This window comes from Salvelinus fontinalis, chromosome 31 (assembly GCF_029448725.1).
Source record: "Salvelinus fontinalis isolate EN_2023a chromosome 31, ASM2944872v1, whole genome shotgun sequence".
NCBI classification, from domain to species: Eukaryota; Metazoa; Chordata; class Actinopteri; order Salmoniformes; family Salmonidae; genus Salvelinus; species Salvelinus fontinalis.
Genome location: NC_074695.1, coordinates 29,497,429 through 29,516,502, shown reverse-complemented (window position 1 = coordinate 29,516,502; position 19,074 = coordinate 29,497,429). Strand labels below are relative to the sequence as shown.

The window sequence follows — 19,074 nt, the reverse complement described above, 5'->3', positions numbered from 1 at the left end:
GACAAGGCCGAGTATAGCCCACAAAGATCTCCGCCACGGCACAACCCAAAGAGGGGCGCCAACCCAGAAAGAAAGATCACATCAGTGACTCAACCCACTCAAGTGACGCACCACTCCAGAGCCTTTCCATTCACCTTCGCACTCCTGGGCCAGATTACACTCAATCATATGACCTACTGAAGAGATGAGTCTTCAGTAAAGACTTAAAGGTTGAGAACGAGTCTGCGTCTCTCACATGGGTAGGCAGACCATTCCATAAAAATTGAGCTCTATAGGAGAAAGCCCTGCCACCAGCTTGCTTAGAAATTCTAGGGACAATTAGGAGGCCTGCGTCTTGTGACCGTAGCGTACGTGTAGGTATGTACGGCAGGACCAAATCGGAAAGATAGGTAGGAGCAAGCCCATGTAATGCTTTGTAGGTTAGCAGTAAAACCTTGAAATCAGCCCTTGCCTTAACAGGAAGCCAGTGTAGGGAGGCTAGCACTGGAGTAATATGATCACATTTTTTGGTTCTAGTCAGGATTCTAGCAGCCATATTTAGCACTAACTGAAGTTTATTTAGTGCTTTATCCGGGTAGCCGGAAAGTAGAGCATTGCAGTAGTCTAACCTAGAAGTAGCAAAAGCATGGATTAAGTTTTCTGCATCATTTTTGGACAGAAAGTTTCTGATTTTTGCAATATTACGTAGATGGAAGAAAGTTGTCCTTGAAACAGTCTTGATATGTTCGTCAAAAGAGAGATCAGGGTCCAGAGTAACGCCGAGGTCCTTCACAGTTTTATTTGAGACGACTGTACAACCATCAAGATTAATTGTCAGATTCAACAGAAGAACTCTTTGTTTCTTTGGACCTAGAACAAGCATCTCAGTTTTGTCCAGGTTTAAAAGTAAAAAGTTTGCAGCCATCCACTTCCTTATGTCTGAAACACAGGCTTCTAGCGAGTGCAATTTTGGGGCTTCACCATGTTTCATTGAAATGTACAGCTGTGTGTCATCTGCATAGCAGTGAAAGTTAACATTATGTTTTCGAATGACATCCCCAAGAGGTAAAATATATAGTGAAAACAATAGTTGTCCTAAAATGGAACCTTGAGGAACACCAACATTTACAGTTGATTTGTCAGAGGACAAACTATTCACAGAGACAAACTGATGTCTTTCCGACAGATAAGATCTACAACCAGGCCAGAACTTGTCCGTGTAGACCAATGTGGGTTTCCAATCTCTCCAAAAGAATGTGGTGATTGATGGTATCAAAGGCAGCACTAAGGTCTAGGAGCACAAGGACAGATGCAGAGCCTCGGTCTGACGCCATTAAAAGGTCATTTACCACCTTCACAAGTGCAGTCTCAGTGCTATGATGGGGTCTAAAACCAGACTGAAGCATTTGGTATACATTGTTGTCTTCAGGAAGGCAGTGAGCTGCGCAACAGCTTTTTCAAAAATTTGAGAGGATTGGAAGATTCGATATAGGCCGATAGTTTTTTATATTTTCTGGGCCAAGGTTTGGCTTTTTCAAGAGAGGCTTTATTACTGCCACTTTTACTGAGTTTGGTACACATCCGGTGGATAGAGAACCATTTATTATGTTCAACATAGGAGGGCCAAGCACAGGAAGCAGCTCTTTCAGTAGTTTAGTTGGAATAGGGTCCTCAGTTTCATCAGCTTTCTGGGTGGCTGGTCTCAGACGATCCCACAGGTAAAGAAGCCGGACTTGGAGGTTCTGGGCTGGCGTGGTTACACGTGGTCTGCAGTTGTGAGGCCTGTTGGACGTACTGCCACATTTTCTAAAATGACGTTGGTGGCAGCTTATGGTAGAGAAATGAAAATTAAATTCAGCTCTGGTGGACATTCCTGCAGTCAGCATGCCAATTGCATGCTACATCAAAACTTGAGACATCTGTGGCATTGTGTTGTGTTACAAAACTGCACATTTTAGAGTGACCTTTTATTGTCCCCCAGCACAAGGTGCACCTGTGTAATGCCACACTTGTCAGGTGGATGGATTATCTTGGCAAAGGAGAAATGCTCACTAATAGGGATATAAACAAATTTGTGCACAAAATCTCAGAGAAATAAGCTTTTTGTACATGTGGAACATTTTTGGGATCTTTTATTTCGGCTCATGAAAGATGGGACCATCTTATAAACCACCAAACCACCAAGGTGCACCTGTGTAATGCCACACTTGTCAGGTGGATGGATTATCTTGGCAAAGGAGGAATGCTCACTAATAGGGATGTAAACAAATTTGTGCACAAAATCTCAGAGAAATAAGCTTTTTGTGCATGTGTGTTGATATTTTTGTTCAGTATAGTAATCACAATGCCACTGTCACCATACAGCAAATAAATTAGAATGTTATCGCACTTTATTTCCCTTATAACCTTTTAATAAAAATTAAATGCCAATCTTGTTTGGCGATGGAATTGTACATGGTGACACATATGATTCATTCAGTTTCCTGGCTTAACTGGCTTAGTATTGACCATTTATTATTTTTGACATTGAAAAACTATGTTGGCTGAATCAAAAGATCAAAGAGAAGTATTACTCCTATGTTGACAGTTCATTAAGACAAAATCCTTCCTTCGCTCTGCCTTGGGCTCTGGGAGTCCACCTCTAAATGGTTGTTAAACCCTCTGGAGGATTGGTATCCAGCAACCAAGCAAAGTGAACTTGTTCTTGTTACCAATAACCAATTAAAGACAGTCTCAGTCTCATGCCGATTCTTGCTTGCTTTTCTCTGAGTTGTTGTCTTCCCCGAGGCTACAAATAGGAGAGAAAGATACAATTATACTCAGTGGCAGAGAATGATGGAACAATTCCGCTTTATAGAGATTGTCTCACAGATCTGACACATTAGGATTGGTTTTGCCAAGATCTGTTGTGGACCAACAACTAACGTAATGTCATCAAGGTGATTCTAGCTGGAGGCACTTGTGGTAATATTGGCCATATTGGCTATTGGGTAATATTGTGATTTTGGCCCTGTGTGGGCGAAATAGTTGTGTGTGTGTGTGTGTGTATGTGTGTGTGTGAGAGTGTGTGAGAGAGAGAGAGAGAGAGAGAGAGAGAGAGGGAGAGAAAATACATCAATCATCTCCCCTCTTTACTTTGCTCTACTGTAGCCCATCTTTTTTGTGAAATAATGAATGTGGCCCTTTAGTAGTGATGAGGGGACAAATCCATACAGTTACCATATTGCAATATTATTTTCGGATGATATTATATTGACATTTGACTCTAAGTATTGATTTATAATAAAAAATAAAATAAATATACGTATATAGGCCTATATGTACAAAACATTAGGAACACCTGAAGTTTCCATGACACGCTGACCAGGTGAAAGCTATTGATTATTATTATTATTGATTTCAGCTGTTAAATCCACTTCAATCAGGGTAGATGATGGGGAGGAGACAGGTTAAAGAAGGATTTTTAAGCATTGAAACTATTGAGACATGGATTGTGTATGTGTTCTATTCAGAGGGTGAATGGGCATTAAAAAAGATTGAAGTGCCTTTGAACGGGGTATAGTAGTAGGTGCCACGTGCACCGGTTTGAGTGTGTTAAGAACTGCACCGCTGCTGGGTTTTTCACGCTCAACAGTTTCCCGTGTGTATCAAGAATGGTCCACCACCCAAAGGACATCCAGTCAAATTGACACAACTGTGGAAAGCATTGGAGTCAACATGGGCCAGCATCCCTGTGGAATTGAAGGTGTACCTAATGTTTGGTACACTCAGTGTATATTTTTTGCTACTGTGCTAGTCGGCTGTACCTGCACCGAAACACCGGTATTTTTTATCATATAGCTTATATTTAAATAGGAAGCCAGGATGTTTTCAGCACTTTAATTTCCATGACTGATCAAAACTCGTTTTCTTATGGCTCTCTCTTGTCCCTCTGCAGCGGACATAGGTGAGCAATGTGTTTGGAACATCGAATCGCAATAAAATTGCAGTATCGAATAGCAATAAATATAGAATCGTGAGAATCGCAATACATATCGTATCGGAACCTACCATGATAATATTGCATCGTCAGGTCCCTGGCAATTCCCAGCCCTACCCTTTAGCCAAAGGAGGTCTGAATCTGGTCTGGGCTGAGCTTTAAGCTAATGGTATGCATTGTTTTTCGCCTTGCTGCCACTCAGCACCTCTAGCTAGCCAGAAACACCTAGGACAGTTTCACAGGTGGCTGGGGTACCACCATGGGCCTGCAGCAGAAGGAGGACACTGGCTCAGTCATAACTCACTGTACTGGAACCTGGAGTCTACGGCCCATAAACTCTCTGTCACCAGCAGCACACCACACACTGACACTGGCTGCTGTTCCTCACCACCATATAATGACTCCTCATGAAGGCATTAATTTCTCTCATACATTTGTGACATCATATTCAGAAAAGTTTGTTAATTCGTGTGTATTAGGCTAGAGTTTGTGACTTCATACTATCTTGTTCTTGATGCTTTCCTAACTAGCGGAAACAAACACAAGCTGTTTGCTCTCTTACTGCAGTGACAGGTAGAGAGAGACACTGGAGTGATGACTAAGCAAATATTCAACACAATTATTTTGTCAACAAATTGCACAAAATAAGATGGGATAATATGTCCCTGTGGATGTCTTTATGATACACTTACGGCAATTCAATCCTACAAATCATGGAATGAATTGTTTAGCGAAATAGTGGAGGAAAATAGACTCTCCAAGGTCTGTAAAATGCAAATTTGGCTGATTGACTGTTCATTCAGACAGATCTTTTGGTGGCTGAAAATGTACAGCTGCAACCATTGAGAAACCTTACAAAGGGCCTGGGCTATACATATACTAATGTAGGCCTACAATTAAGCAATAAGGCCCGAGGAGGTGTGGAGATAGCCAATATACCACGGCTAAGGGCTGTTCTTATGCATGACACAACCCTTAGCCGTGGTGTATTGGCCATATATCACAAACCCGCGAGGTGCCTTATTGCTATTATAAACTGGATACCAATGTAATTAGAACAGTAAAAATACATTTTCAGGGCTCGAACCACCCAGTTTATAATATATAGTAAATCTCTTACACTGCATTCAGATGGTTTACACATAATTCATAACCTTTTTTCCTTTTACAATGCATGGAACCCACATAAAAAAAGTGTGTATGACAGGGCTGCTTGTGCTTCTTAGGAACTAATCAATCATTCCAAATGTCCCTGGAATCTCGCATTGACAGTTCCCACAAGTTGTAAGAAATGTGTGTCTGTGTGAATTGCTCTGGGGTATGGATTATTGTGTTTATAATTAAACCCAGGCCTGGAAAACATGCCCATTCAGATTTACATTCAATGCCAAATATCTATTCCTATACTTACCTGTACATGACTCTTGAGGGGTATTGGAGAACCCATTAGTTAAAGACCCAGTTGAGTCAAAAACTAGATTTTTCCTATCTTTTATATATATTTCCACAGTATGAGGTTGGAATAATACTGTGAAATTGTAAAAAAAAATCATAAAAATGATAATGCCCTTTTAGTGTAAGAGCTGTTTCAAAAGACAGAAGGACATTTCAGCCTGTTTTGGCTGGAGGGAGATTTGGCCTTTAAATTAGTTAATAAAACAATAAGAAAGAGAGTTCCAAACCTCTCTGCCAATAACAGTAACTTTTCAATTTCCCCCTACCCACTCCAACCACTCCCAGACAGTCCTAGCAAAATTCTTGCTTGAGAAATTGTTTTTTGCTAAGAAGGTATTTATGTTTCTTTTTGACTATTTTAATTGAAAACAATCACAGTAAGGTACTTAAATGTTACCCAGAAATGATTTTATATTGAGATAAAAATGGCTGCATTGGACCTTTAAATGGCAGCGGGATGGTCCACAAGCCTGAGCGCTGCAGAGGCTTTGTGGGAGTCTTCACACCACCCTGTTGTCTCAACTAGATGTAGATTAATGGAACAATCAATTACTGTACCTCTATCCAAACACCACATAAACATTGAGCATACGTACATGCAGCTGAAATAATGTGTGTGCATACAGATGTAGGATCTTATTTTGATCACCCTGTTACAGGAAAACTTTAATGCCATTCAGGAAATGTAAAATGTGTAGTGTATTTGACGTTTAAAAAGGCTTTTGAACTTTGTGATTTCCATTTTGACATTTCAGACTTGATTTCCCCTTACAGAAAATGTATCAATCCATACGAAACTGTAATCCACATTATTTTCCTGCTGTAGCAAACTGGCTCAAATCAAGATCGTACACCTGTATGAGTGTGACTGTGCATGCTTGCGTCAATGCATGTATTACCGTAAGTACGTCATCAGCCAACTAAATGATTTATGCATGACTAATGTAGTTAATTATACAGTGGACAGAAAAGTGTTTCTCTCATCAGAATGTGTGATCGTGTAGTGCATAGTAACTTGAACCATATTTTCAGCAGGGTGTGTTGTAAACCTGGATCGTGTTCGTTAGGGCAGGCAATGAAAAACGAAACTGAGTGTTTCTTAGTGGAGAACTCCAGGTAGACCCTTTCAGTCAGTTTTCATCTGTCTGGTGCTTAATGAAATCGACCCTGTGCCCTCCTCCATTTTGTTCTGGGCCAGGTTGGCTTGTATTGGGCTGTTGTTACTGGGTCTATGGTACGGGAGATGTGGGAGATATAGCTAAAACAGGCCTATCTGGGCCCTAACCTTCAGCCAGTCACAGGCCTCCTCATATATACGAGATCACGCCAACAGGAAATTATTCAACATTAATTAAATGAATTCAGAGAGCTGTAATCAGAGGAAGGAGTAGCTTCCAGCAACAGCAAGCACTCATTAGTCCGCCTCTTTGTGGCCTCCAAGCATACATCAGCATGTCCTATGTGGGAGTGAGACAACTGTCAGAACCTCTTAGAGTTAATTTAGGTTGCTTAACTGTGCCAGAGTGTATGCAGCAGTCCAAATAATTAACAAAGAAGGGGAGCAATATGTGAAATACACATGTTTTTAGGTAACCCTCAGTTGCTCTTAAACCTGTGTAATTACACTGTCATTAATAAAGTAACACTGTTTTATTAACATATTGCTATGGTAATTTCTTTGTGATAAACAGTTGGCCAGTTTTGGGGGAATCTCAATCAGATAGTAGAATATGGTGAGGGTGATTGGTGATTGTGTAATCACCTTATTCAGATATAGACCAATCCTTTTATTCAGATATGGACCATACTGAGCAGATAGCCACGCTGGATGTCCTGCCATTTAGCTTGCCACTCACTCAGTTACTTCAAATAGTGTTTCATTATTTTTCATCTGATTATTTACCTAGTGCTATAATGGAGCTATCCAAGGCTGAAGTAGATGGTATCTTACGTTGTTTCACTGTGATTTCAGTGTAATTTTCAGTCTATCCATACTGTCATAAAATGTATTATTTTTCTCTTGTAGATCACCCTGATATTGACAACACTCTCACTGTGATCGCGAGGGCCAACTATCAAGATTTGGCTGTGAGTATCATGGCTTAGAAAGCAAATTAATATATAAGTGTGTTTGCACATGAGCTGTATCTTCGATTATCTTCGATAAGGTGATGTCTGTTGGAATGAACTCGCCAGAAGGATTGCTTAGAGAAGAAGAGAGAGGAAAGAGAGAGGGGGATACAGAAAGAGCAAGAGAGAGATAGGATTTGTTGAGTGAAGTCCTTGCTTTTTTCCACATCAAGAGGTAGCTGTCACTTTCATTGCTGTGATTGGTCCTGACCTCTTTAACCAGACTGTTCACTTGAAACACATCGTCACGTGCTGCCTTTCCCTCCGCTCCAACCTCCCTCAGAAAGATCATCATCCCTGTAAAGAAACACATTCTCATGTTTCTTTAATTCACATTGTAGTTGTTGTGTTTTTATTTGATTTGATTAAATGTTGAATTATTATCTATATTATTATTATCTACATGTTTATTATTATTATTATTATTACTGCATTGTTGGAAAGAGCTCTCAAGGGTAGAATTTCACTGTACTGATTTTCACCTGTTGTATCCTGTGCACGTGGTGAATCAACATTGAAACTTAATCAATAGGAAGCCGCCTCTAGCCTCCCGTCTCTGCTGTAGGTGTCACGATCGTCGTAATGTGGAAGAGAGGAGGACCAAGGCGCAGCGTGAAGTGAATACATTCTTCTATTTATTAAAGAAGAAACGAAGAACACTTGACAAACTTACAAAACAACAAACGGACATGACACTATATATAAAGTGCAGACACAAGCAACTAACATATAGACAATAACCCACAACCCACAATACAAAACAGGCTACCTAAATATGGTTCCCAATCAGAGACAACGCAAAACATCTGTCTCTGATTGAGAACCATATCAGGCCAAACACATAGAAATAGACAAACCAGACATACAACAAAGAACGCCCACTCAGATCACACCCTGACCAAACAAAACATAAAACATACAAAGCAAACTATGGTCAGGGCGTGACAGTAGGCTACACTGTGTGCACAGACAGTGGCCTGTCCTTGACTGGAAACAATATGCCAATAGTTACTGCCAATGTCACAGGGTACCCGCTGTCACCTGGCATAGTGCTCTGATCAAGTCTGGGGCGAACCACTGTTAACCAATCAACGTAATTTATTCATTAATCTACTAGAGAGTGACTGATCAATTCGTCTTCACATACAGTATTAATTAAAGGAGTTTTCTACAGTCTACATTAGTGAGGGGATAGCAGGGTTTTCTTGTTTCAATGCACGTTTTTATTCCCTTTTAAAAGCAACCGTATATTATCCCTGGCATGTTACATGGTTACATAATGTCACTGAAAAATATTACCTTCTTGGAAATATGCATGATCTAATGCATTAGCCGGATATAGATGGTTTTCACCACAAAATTCTACAGATCATCATCGATCCCAATTGATGAATGGCTCTACAACACTACCAATAGAAAATATAATCTACAGTACGACAGACAGGCGTGGTCAAACCAAGCCATGAATGTGTTGGACTCCATTAGACTATCTTTCAGTATGATAAACCCAGAGAGGCTGGGCTTCCCCAGTGTGCCATCTGCTCTGACATAATGTCCCTGTTGATCACTGAGGCACAGAGAGGAGCCACACTGGGGAATAGGCGTGGCGATGCGGGGCAGGCCACTGTGTGTGTGTGTGTGTATGTGTGTGTGTGTATGTGTGTGTGCGTGCGCAAGTGTGCCTGGGTGTGTGCTTGTAGAGAGAGAGAGATAGGAGACATGATTTACTATAGGATGGGGCTTTTGTGTGCTAGTCTCCTCTCCAGCAGGCACGCACTGCCCTGATTGCCTCTCCCCATCTCTAGCACTCACCTGATTAATCAGCCATTTCCTTGTGTGATGACAGCCTGGAGCCACAGGGGCCCAGCGAGGGCTAATAAAGCCAAGAGGAGAGCACCTCCTGGGAGAACAGATACTGCCCTCTGCCCACCCCTCTGTCCTTTAAACCAGATGAAACACAGGTGGCCCTGTGTGCAGTCTAATCAACATTAACATTGATCAGTTTAACATTTATTGAATGGAAATTGATACCGCAGGGAATAGATATTCATATGTAGGTGGACGCCAGAAAGGCTATTGAATATTGTGTTAAGTTTGCTTTGTGAATCTGTAATATTATTGACGAGAAGGGTATGCTCAGAACAGACGTTATTTGGAACGGAATAGAAACCCTGTACTTACATTGAATGTGTAGGCCTATTAGGTAATCTATAATATCTTTAATGATATTGATTTTCTGGTGCTAGGGCTCAGGACAGGCATGTGTACTACAAATTAGATCATGTTCTCTCTCTCTCTCTCTCTCTCTCTCTCTCTCTCTCTCTCTCTCTCTCTCTCTCTCTCTCTCTCTCTCTCTCTCTCTCTCTCTCTCTCTCTCTCTCTCTCTCTCTCTCTCTCTCTCTCTCTCTCTCTCTCTCTCTCTCTCTCTCTCTCTCTCTCTCTCTCTCTAAAGATTATGTTGATTCAGCATCTGTTCATGTCTCAGTCTTTAAACAAGAGAAGATTCGACATTACTTGGACATTGTACGTGGCTTTAGCTGTTCCTCCCCACATTGTGAAATAACAGTGCTCTAGGTGAAAGGGTTCCCTTCCCTTTCACCGTGCCAGATTCAAAGTGGGCCAACCACAGCTGGAAGGCACCTCGTTTCATTTGCCAGCTCAGTACTGTATGAGAAAGAGAGATTCTGCAGTCACAGCCCAGTGGCGTCTCCTCAAACCCCCCACTTCCCATCCAACCACAACCCCTCTCCGTTTCCCCTCTGTTCTGTCTGCCCACTCCCTTCCCTTCCCCTGCAAGCTGTTGGCTTGATGAACACTTATTGGGTATTCCTTTAAGAGACTGGGGAGAGATTGTCAAACTGCAGAATTGAGACACTGCTTGGCAGACATCTTGGGGGCCATCACAAACATAGTAGTATTATTAAGGGAGGGAAACCACTGGGTCTTCACTTGATTAATGGGGGGCATACATCTGTGCATGCGTGCATGTGTGTGTGTGCACTGTGCATGCATGTGTAGGTATCGACTTGTTTATGTGTTTAGTCCATGATATAGCTGCACAAGTTGCTTATCTTTGTTTTTAATTCTCCAGCACTGTTGTTCAATGAGGATTTGTTCCTCTCCTGTGCTCTTTTTTTGTCTCACTGTTCAGCAGTTTAATGAGAACTATTACTGCTACTATCTCTATGAATGTTTCTCAGTATCCTCACTGTGTATAAGAATTAGGAGTAGTAGTGTTACGAATCCCGCCGAAGATGGTGCCTCTTCCCGTTTGGGCGGTGCTCGGCGGTCGTCGTCTCCGACCTACTAGCTGCCACCGATCCCCTTTTCTGTTTCATTTAGTTTTGTCTGATTTGTTGCACCTGTTTTGTGTTTAGGTTTATTGTGGGATATTTAAACCCAGTTGGCCCGCCGACTTTTGTGCGGGCTTGTTTTTCTGTTTGTGGTGTCGTATTTTTCTTGTGGTGTCTGTTCCCTGTGGATTTTGTCCTGTTTGTTTTGGACTGTACTTGAGGCGCCCTTGGATGTGTGGCATTGCCGTCTCGTTATATATCTTTTTGGAATATTAAATCCTCTTGCTACTCACTACCCTGCTCTCTGCGCCTGACTTCTTCATCACCACTATTGGAATTGTGACAATTAGTAGTAGTAGCAGTAGTAGTAGCAGTAGTAGCAGTAGTAGTAGTAATAGCAGCAGCAACAACAGTATAAGTTATATTCACCTAATCTACAGAAGGACAGTTTTATTGCTTCTTTAATCAGACATAATAACATAATTGCAAAAGGGTTTTCTAATGATCAATTAGCCTTTTAAAATTATTAACTTGGATTAGCTAACACAACGTGCCATTGGAACACAGGAGTGATGGTTGCTGATAATGGACCTCTGTACGTGTAACAGTATAACTTTAGTCCGACCCCTCGCCCCGACCCGGGCACGCACCATGGACCCTCTGCACACATCAACAACAGTCACCCACGATCATCGTTACCCATCGCTCCACAAAAGCCGCGGCCCTTGCAGAGCAAAGGGAGCCACTACTTCTAGGTCTCAAAGCGAGTGACGTCACCGTTTGAAAGGCTATTAGCGCGCACCACCACTAACTAGCTAGCTATTTCACATCGGTTACATATGCCTATGTAGATATTCCATTAAAGATCAGCCGTTTCCAGCAACAATAGTCATTTACAACATTAACAATGTCTACACTGTATTTCGGATCGATTAGATGTTATTTTAATGGACAAAAAATGAGCTTTTCTTTCAACAACAGGGACATTTCTAAGTGACCCCACACTTTTGAACGGTAGTATACATGGATAAACACTTCACGGCAGACTAGAACCATTTAACTCTGTTTTGTTTGTAGCTACAATTTGTTTGGTCAGCATTGTGTCAAGTTACTCCGGTTCACACTGACTGTGGCGTGTGCAGAAAGTAGCCAATCACTTTTTCTATGTCGATAGCGCCCTGCTAAATTCAGGGCATCAATGTTGTTGAGAAAAGTGGCAAAGCTTTTGTAGTTCTTGATGGCTAACATTATATCTTTCAAAAACGGCACGGTAGAAAGGACTGTCAACACATAGTGAACAGCTCACGTTATAGACAGAAGCATGCTACATGGCAGACCAATCCAAACTCATCTCCCGGCATATCTAGCCTATACATTATCTCAGCCAATCATGGCTAGCGTGAAGGTTCCTGACTTTTTCCATGGCTAAACAAACTAGGCTTGTAATTTAACAATTTTATTCATATTTATGGATGGAATGCAAGTTTGTTATTAAGACACATGAAAGTTCACATGTTCCAGAAGGTATTTCTGCCAAAAAACGCATTTTGATAAAAAATAAATGTTCACGTTCAAATGCTGCTCCTGTGAAGTAGTGACGTGCGACATATGCCTAGTTTCTTGAAACAAGTCACAAATGTGCCACAAATCAATACAGTGTTGTTACTGAGACACTGAGTCAGCCCTGCATTTTAGGCCACTGTGTCATAAGATAGTGGATCACTTCCAGGTAAGTTTAGAGCCATTGCTTTAGAACTTTAGACTTACTACACTGTCGTTTCAAGTACCATTTGTGACAACCAGTAAGAGATAGTTAAGAAAGAACAAACATTGTAAAATGCATACAGTACTTTTGCTTCTGAACCAACAAAAATATCTTTAGAGGAGGAGATATCTGTTCCATTTCAGTCATTCTAGTACATGGCAAATGCTGTGACAGAGTCAGTGAATTGACTTTTAAAATTATTGGATCATTTCCAAACCCCAGCCGGGTCACCCGTGATACAAGTCAGTATTTGACGTCTATCCATGTCTGAGGACATCGGGAGATGACGTGGAAACTGGCGACTAGGGGCAACAGTGCGCACTGTCACCTTTAAGTAGGTTTTGGTTTTGTTAGGATGTTGTGGACGGGGATGGCGGATGGGTTTTAACATCTGCCTCTGATTCCAAAGATTGCAAGTTAAAATCCATCGATAGAAAGTCATTTTTACATTTTAATTTAAGCCTCTTCCCAACCTTAGCCCTTACCTTAACCATTCTGCATTGATGCCTAACCTTACGATTTTGAAGTTAAGGCCTAAACTGAACCTTAAACACAATTTGCTACAACTTCAACATTTGACGTTTAAGAAACATGGATGAACATTTGATTCTGACGTGAGACTGTGAGAGCTGGTTGCCAAACCAGGCATAGTAATCATCTATTAAACATGTAATCAATTGAAACTACTATTGACAGGTATGGCAGGAGCAAAAAACAAATAACACTTGTTCTTGTTTCTACAGGCCTGGGTTGTGAAATTGCTAAAGGCCATCCCTCTTTCTTTCGTTCCCACTGATTGAGGCCTTATTGATTTAATTTAGGAGTGCTCATCACTGGCCTCTTGGAGGCATCTTCACTAACGGGAAGATGATCATTTTCCGCAACACTATAAAAAGCTCAGAGGACTCTGAATTGTCTGGCTCAGCAAAGGTCCCAATAGTACAGAGAGAGCATCATAGAAACATGCTGCAGTAGAGGACAAATACATTTATTGTGCCAATTCCAAGACGACCCAAATTAAGATCTGAAAGGGTAAGCTAAGAAAAAAAATCCATGAGAAAGCTATAGTGTGCTTGCAATGTTTTCTCATTTAACTTTAGCACTACCTCCATCTTTAATGTCCTGTAGTTTTTCTGCATCTATAAAATTACTTCTGCTGTTGTGATTGTTGTTATGACTACATCAACTATTGCTTCTACTTTACAGTGGAGGCTGCTGAGGGGAGGACGGCTCATAATAATGTCTGGAATGGAGTCAATGGAGTGGTATCAACCACATCAAAGACGTGGTTTACATGTGTTTGATACCATTCCATTGACTCCATTCCAGCCATTAGTATGAGCCGTCCTCCCCTCAGCAGCCTCCACTGTGACATCATTACATCAATGATCTTGTAGAGCCTCTCTACTGCTGCTGCTACGGGGATTACCGGGATCCATCTCGGCTGCTGCCACAGCGGTCAGAAAAGGTGTGGGAAAGAAAGGTTTGCTTAGTAAGACCAACTGCTGATTCACAGCTTCTGTCAATCTCCTTATAGCTACTTGTGAGATGCCAGTTGGATTTGAGCCCTTACAACAATTCTTAAGTACAATTAAGTATAAATTGTTCCACGTAACGTTATTCATGAAAATAAAATTTCTGCTGCAAAGACATTCGTGAGTGTTTGCGTGCGTGCGCCTTCGCGCGCGTGTGTGTGTATGTGTTTGTGTGTGCATATTTTTATGGGCACGTGTGTTTGTGCGTGTGAGCCTAGTGAGCATTTGAAAGAGAATCTCTCAGCAGTCACTCCTTCAGTGTCAAACTACCTCTTCTGGCTACAGTGTGTGTGCCATACAATGGGGTCTCTCCTCTCTCATTTCTCTATTTTTTTCTAAGCTCTCTCACTACATCCCTTTCTACTTCCTTTTCCTCTAACCATCTGCTGTTCTACTCTCATCCTGTTCTCATGTTGTCTCTTTCCTCCTCTCCTTTTCCTTCCCTGACACATATTTTACAGCTGAACTCTCTATCGTTCCCTGAGATGCTAGACTCTGTACAGTTCCCAGAGGTGCTAGTCTTCGGTGAGGTTTGTTTGAAGTACCGCTAGGTTCTTGATGTGGGTTTGACAGTATTGCATATGGATTCTCTCGGGTTGCCCTTCAGTGTTGGAGCAGGGCGGCGGAGAGGAGTGCTGCATACAGCACAGTGTGAGCAGCATCACAAATCAGGAGGCTGAGAGAGTGAGAGCGCTGGAGTGGGGGGAGGATGGAGTGAAGGGGAAGATGGAGTGGGGGAAGGATGGGGGGGGGGTGGATGGAGGGAGGGGGAGGATGGATGGAGGGAGGGGGAGGATGAAGGGGAGGATATAGGGAGGGGGTGGAAGATGCGGGGGAGAGAAGAGATGGAAAGGGGAGGGGGATCCACTCTGGGGGGAGTGAAAAAGGGAGAGAGTGGAAAGAGGGAGAGGAGGAGGGGATTGAGAGAATGAAGGGTCATGTGAGAGAGATTGTGTGTGTTTGTACGTTCATGTGTGTGTGGGTAAAGGAGAGTGAGTACTGCTGCAGTGGGAACAGTGAGAGGAGGACTGCAGTTTCTTGGGCTGATGGGCGAGCGAATCGAGGGACGTTATTAAGGCACTGTTACATTAACCCTTAAGTGCCTCTCTGGTGAATGGGTTGGCCCGTCCATTGTGGATAATAGGATCAAGGAGATTGCTCTGGTAAGGGTGTATTCCAACAATTTTTGCCTGCCTGGCTTTAACTACTTATGGAATATGAATAGATAGGGGGAGACTTTATGCATAGATAGAAGGAACTAAATGTTGCTGTCCGGTGCTGAAGTGCAGAAACTACGCTGTAGGCTGGGGGAACTGAGTTGGTGCTGGATAAGGCTGCACTGTGACTTGATTGATCTCATCTCTACTTGTATTGCACAGATGGATAATCTTAAGTGGGACAGGTAATGTGTATGCTTCGCTTTGCATGTTATTTTCGAGTGCATAATGTGCAAACTTTTGTGACAAGCGTGATCATTTGTAACAAGCTTGATCCTTTTTATGGTAAGATTGTTTTCTTGATTTTGAAAGATTGTTTCATGGTAAGCTGTGAGATGTGCCTTTGTACTGTGTTTGGGACCTGAGAACACAGTCATTTGCTTTGGGGTCTTTGCAGGAACACTATGGTGAGTATACATTAGGTTGCTCTCATTGATAATGTCTAATTTAGCCTAGGTGGCTCGGTTTGTAGTGTAGTGGAGTAGCTACCTTTATTTTCCTGGAGTATGTCCAGGAGGCAGCCCTTCTGACAGCTGCTATGTTTACCCCACCAGCTTCTATTAACACCTCACCCTGTCCTGCACTGTCAGGAACCACGACGTGGTGCAGCCACAAACACATGGCACCCGCCTAACAAACACCAGCCTGTACCTGCTCAATATCAATCAAATCAATCACATTTATTTATAATTATATATAATTAATTAATTATATAATTATAATTGTTTATATATTTTTGCATCAGCAGATGTCACAAAGTGCTTATACAGAAAACCAGCCTAAAACCCCAACCAGCAAGCAATGCAGATGTGACTTAGCACGAGGGCTAGGAAAAACTCCCTACGAAGGCAGGAACCTAGGGAGGAACTTAGAGAGGAACCAGGCTTTGAGGCGGCCAGTCTTCTTCTGATGTTCAAACGTTCATAGATGACCAGCAGGGTGAAATAATAATCACAGTGGTTGTAGAGGGTGCAACAGTTCAGCACCTCAGGATTAAATGTCAGTTGGCTTTTCATAGCCAAGCATTCAGATGTTGAGACAGCAGGTGCGGTCAGTCAGGAGTCGTCAGGTCAGGTAGTCCTGCAGCATGGTCCTAGGGCTCAGGTCATCCGAGAGGGGAGGGAGAGAGGGAGAGAGGGAGAGAGAGAGAATTAGAGAGAGCATACTTAAATTCACACAGGACACCAGATAAGACAGGAGAATTACACTAGCCCCCCGGCTCATAGACCATTGCAGCATATATACTGGAGGCTGAGACAGGGGGTGTCAGGGGACACTGTGACCCCGTCTGACAATACCCCCGGACAGTGCCAACCAGACAGGATATAACCCCACCCACTTTGCCAAAGCACAGCCCCCACACCACTAGAGGGATATCAACAGACCACCAACTTACTACCCTGAGACAAGGCTGAGTATAGCCCACAAAGATCTCCTCCACTGCACGAGCCCGAGGGTGCACAAGACCGGACAGGAAGATCACGTTAGTGACCCAACCCACTCAACTCGATTATAGCGCAAAAAAGCCTGGCATGCCATGACGCACCCCTCCTAGTGACAGCATGGAAGAGCACTATTAAGTCAGTGACTCAACCCCTGCAACAGGGTCAGAGGCAGAGAATTCCAGTGGATAGAGGGGAACCGACCAGGCAAAGACAGCAAGGGTGGTTCGTCATTCCAGTGCCTTGCCGTTCACCCTTGGGCCAGACTATGCTCAATTATAGAACCTACTGAAGAGATGAGTCTTCAGTAAAGAGTTAAAGGTTAAAACCGAGCCTGTGTCTCTCACATGCATAGGCAGACCATTCCATAAAAAATGAGCTATGTAGGAGAAAGCCCTGCCACCAGCTATTTGCTTAGAAATTCTGGGGACAATACGGAGGGCTGCGTCTTGTGACTGTAGCATACATGTAGGTATGTACGGCAGGACCAAATAGGAGAGATAGGTAGGAGCAAGTCCATGTAATGCTTTGTAGGTTAGCAGTAAAACGTTGAAATCAGCCCTAGCCTTAACAGGAAGTCGGTGTAGAGAGGCTAGCACTGGAGTAATATGATCAATGTTTTGGGGTTCTTGTCAATATTCTAGCAGCCGTATTTAGCACTAACTGAAGTTTATTTAGTGCTTTATCCGGGTAGCTGGAGAGTAGAGCATTGCAGTAGTCTAATCTAGAAGTGACAAAAGCATGGATTAGCTTTTCTGCATAATATTTGGACAAAAAGTTGTTACGAAGATGGAAAAAAGCTGCCCTTAAAATATTCTCAATATGTTCGTCATAAGAGATATCAGAGTCCTTCACAGTTTTATTTGAGACAACTTTACAACCATCAAAATTAATTGTCAAATCGAACAGCAGATCTCTTTGTTTCTTGGGATCTAGAACTAGCATCTCTGCTTTGTCCGTTTAAAAGTAAAAAATGTGCCGCCATTCTCTTCCTTATGTCTGAAACACAGGCTTCCAGGGTAGGCCATTTTGGGGCTTCACCATGTTTAATCGAAATGTACAGCTGTGTGTCGTCCACATAGTGATGTCTTTCACAATGTCAACTTTCACTGCTAAGAGATAGAATATATAGTGAAAACTATAATGGTCCTAAAACAGAACCTTGAGGAACACCGAAACTTGTCAGAGGACAACCCATCCACAGAGACAAAATGATATCTTTCCAACAGATACGATCTAAACCAGGCTATACTGGGGCAGGAGCCTAGGGGGTACCCTGTAGTCTTCCCTCAGGTCCGTGTAAGCTAGGACAGGACAAAGAAGGAGCAGATAAGACAGAGGCTGACAGATACAGTGAGGAGTATGGAGAGGGGAAACCGGAGAAAAGCCATGGGGGTTTTATGAAGAGCTACAGGATGCATTTTTTTACGATGTGTCCTGTGCGCCATGTAGCTAGAGCAGGCAGGCTGGCAGGCAGAGCTGTGAGGGGACAGTTCCAAGGACATAGCTGGCTATCTCGGGCTGGTCACTTCACACCTCGATAGTGCTGCTGGGTCTCATTGTTGGGCTCTGCTCCAGGACAGTACACTGATGTAGTTCTGCACCAGAACAAAGGATATTGATGATTTCATACAGCTTTCTCGAATGAAAATAAAAAGCGCCTTTGAATCAGGATACATGTTTTTATCGGTAGCTTTATATCTCATTGAGATGAGAGCCATAAATGTACATTTTTATTGTATGGAATTTAAATAAAGCGACAAGTGTAAGCATTTCCGCCATTCCATCGGAAGTAGAAGTGAAGTGTCTTAGATTAGTCTTTGCCCCTCACCAGACTCTGTGTCCTGAAGTGACTTCCTAAAATGCAAACCAACCAACTACATTGATCCTGTGTAACGGCAGCCTTCCCTCTCTTCACTAGAAGAGAGGGTGTAACAGGGATCGGACCAACACGCAGCGTAGCCAGTGCTCAACATGTTTAATTAAACAAAAACAGTGAACACTTACAACGAACAAAATAACAAAATGTGGCAAACCGAAACAGTCCTATCTGGTGCAGAATACAAACACAGAGACAGGAAACAACCACCCACAATCCCCAACACAAAACAAGCCATTTCAGGAGTGTGGGTGGAGTGGTCACATGACTATCACAGTCTTGTACTCAGATGAAAACAAATGAGCATGTCTGTGTTTGGGGGGAAAAGAACCCTCATGGACTGAAACCAATCATTGACTGAAATGTTTCCCATCAGTAAAAAAACACCCACCACATTCTT

The 19,074-nt window shown here is 42.5% G+C and overlaps 1 protein-coding gene across 7 annotated transcripts in view; it reads left to right on the top strand.

Moving 5' to 3' along the window:
* Positions 1–19,074, top strand: part of LOC129830000 (synaptotagmin-2-like) — a 103,602-nt gene that overhangs the window by 44,778 nt on the left and 39,750 nt on the right. For 4 of the 7 annotated variants that reach the window (XM_055892108.1, XM_055892106.1, XM_055892107.1 and 1 more), the window contains exon 3: positions 7,440–7,501. The gene's annotated coding sequence lies outside the window, so the exon portion shown is untranslated. Of the gene's footprint in view, positions 1–7,439; positions 7,502–15,079; positions 15,300–19,074 lie in introns of those variants that run through there. The other 3 variants (XM_055892110.1, XM_055892109.1, XM_055892111.1) reach the window with 2 other exon arrangements.